Genomic DNA, 2,740 nt, shown 5'->3' on the forward strand with positions numbered 1-2,740 from the left:
CTATGTTTAAAAGAATTAATTCAAACCATACAGTGAAACGTTTTATTTACTACAGATAATATAAATTAAGGACGCTATGTCTTGTATAGTTCAATCTTATCCAATTTTTATATGTCTTGTTTTGTATATGGTGTGTTTCACTCTACACGATGTCTATAATTGCCATTTTAAAGCAGGAGGCTGCAAACCAGTGAGAGACAATGGTTTTGTTCTCTCCACATGTGAGAAAAATGTGAAACGTAATTTTGTTTTTTGTTGATCCTCAAACATGTTTACTGATTGTGTTATTAGCATTATTACACTGTATGTTGAAATTACCTCTCAGTCCAATCTGATTATTAGGCTAGCTCATTCCCCAAACAGTGAAAATAATCTCTGTACAATTTCTGTTGCTGTTGCTTCCAGTGTGCTTTCTGGGGCCTGTTGCACAAACTAGGATAAGGGATTAAGCCGGATATTCAAGTTATCCTGGATGAATTTAGATTTGACTCGGTTCACGAACCAGATTGAGCCAAGTTACCATGGAGATTTATTCTTTGCAGCTAGCCTGGTCCGAGCGGCTAACTGCCAGGCTAAAATAATCCTGAATCTCATGTGTTCAATCAGCTGCGGTTCTGATCCGAAATAAACGTGTTTGACAGTTATTCCGTTGTCTTCTGCATTGTTCTGCTTTATTTTTATTAACATCCATTAGCCTACTTGTCACTATTGTTGTCGCAGTTTGATTTAAACCCTACTACAGCTGTTTGGATGGTTAGGAATGGGTGCACTGGCACCTTGATGCGGAGTGGGACTTTTCCCGGTGGGACGGTAGTGTGTTGAGGCTGCCTGGCGTGCGGCCGGTGCCCGGTGGCTGCGGCCGGTGCCTGGTGGCTGTGGCCCAGTGGCCGCTGCCCACGGCAGACTGTGCATCGCGTCAGTGTCCACTCTCTCTGTAAAAGTAAAGATGAGCAGCGCAGCGTCCGTGGTCTCAGCCTCATTTCTACAGGACGCGCGCTCCGAAGATTAAGTGTGACAATATTAATTTAGCTATATTCTCAGAATGATATTAATTGCAGACTGGTCAGAGACCAATACATTCATGATTTCATTTTCTTGTTGCTTGCCCTTCTCTAGTAAAGGGTAGTTTGGTGTTACTCCTTAATAAGTAGGCCTAATGTTTTTATAATAGCTTACATTGGTTTCATAACCTTCTCAATTAGTCTCCCATCCCTGGACCAATAACGTCCTATATACAGTACGTATGTAGGTAATTATCTTCATCACACCGGGAAAACCACAATGCTTCTTAATCTTTTTATTTGGTGCGGTCACTTGTCAGATATAAAAACATGAATATTGTTTTACTATGCTCACAGGATGTATTGAAGTCACTTACTACTTTTCTAGTTGTTGTCCCTTTCTGATTGTTCTGTATGAACATACATTTATACAAAGAATTAGATATAGCTTATAGAGATTTGTGCATATCGGTGTAAAACATGTTCTCGCGTTGTGAATAAGGGTTTGAAGTTAAGCCTAGAGTCTTTAGGTCCTTTCCTGGGAACATTATCCCTCTGCTCACTTTTAGGCAAATGCTATATTTTTCCACCCCACACTCAGTCGGGTCCGCTATGTTGGGCTTTTCTCTCCATTTGACAACAGCCGTATTTCCCTCTCTGCATATTATATTTCCCTCCTCGTCACTTTCCATATTATCTTCCACCTCGCTTACTTTCCATCAGAAGCTGCTGCTCATTGGGTGAAACATGTGCACATGCGTCTTCTCCATCTCTGCATCAGTAAATCTGTGATCAATATCGTGGTCTATTTAGAAAGCCGTGAACGTGCTATCCAGCTATCTACACCTGGCTTGATAGCTCCACCTGTTCATCCTGCTCGGCAAACGTGCAACCGATAAAGCCGCGATGAGCACACTAAGTCAAGCTGCCTTTTCACTTATCCTGGTATCTTTATCTACTTTCGTGCAACAGGCCCCAGGTGACATGTCCAAGAGAGACAAATACTGTCAGTATGTGTGCACTGTGTTTTCTGCTATCTAAATTCTTGGTGTCTCTGTAATTGCATACAGAGAAGCACACAGATCAGTGTTAAATAAAGGTGGTGTTCACGGTTCAGACCAGTAGACACTGCAGTAGCCAGAATGGCAGTTGACCACCAGCAGTAAACAAAGAAACAGGAATGCTGGTTGTATGTAGGGAACACGTGTGTTTTTATCTTTTCTTCTGAATTTCGAATGTGGATAAAACACTTTGATTACAGTATCCTTTCAGGTTTATTTAAACTTGCATTTCGGCTGTTACTCATTTGGTTGTTTTATTTGGAGTAAAATAAATCAACTGGTGATTTTAGGTTAGCTTTTGAAATGGAAATACGACATTGCATGATGGATGTCCCAGTTCTTCTCAACTCAAATGTAAATTATCTTTGTCAGCCTTAGTACAACCTGTTTCTTATGTATGAAATTCCTGGAGAGTCTCACCCCTGTAGTCAGTGGTTTTGGACATGTCTATATTGTCAGCATCATCAGTCACAGGTGTTTCTGGAAAAGACTCCCCTGTCTCTGAGCTGTACAACTCAACTTACCTGGCAGGGGAGATACCATGATCAAGAAGGTGGTCACCCAGGGTGAGGCTTGGCCATTGCCCTCCGGTTGAGCTGACCTCTGCGAATTCCCCAAATGTGGGAATCTCGACTGCATAATTTCTGGTAGTGGGGGACTGCTTCGCGCTCTCCCCTG

At 41.9% G+C, this 2,740-nt stretch overlaps 1 non-coding gene across 1 annotated transcript; it reads left to right on the top strand.

Moving 5' to 3' along the window:
- The first annotated feature begins 2,578 nt into the window (after positions 1-2,578).
- Positions 2,579-2,740, top strand: LOC116669556 (U1 spliceosomal RNA). The gene has a single exon (XR_004326810.1). It is a non-coding gene; the product is annotated as a U1 spliceosomal RNA (small nuclear RNA).

This window comes from Etheostoma spectabile, chromosome 19 (assembly GCF_008692095.1).
Source record: "Etheostoma spectabile isolate EspeVRDwgs_2016 chromosome 19, UIUC_Espe_1.0, whole genome shotgun sequence".
Classification (NCBI taxonomy): domain Eukaryota; kingdom Metazoa; phylum Chordata; class Actinopteri; order Perciformes; family Percidae; genus Etheostoma; species Etheostoma spectabile.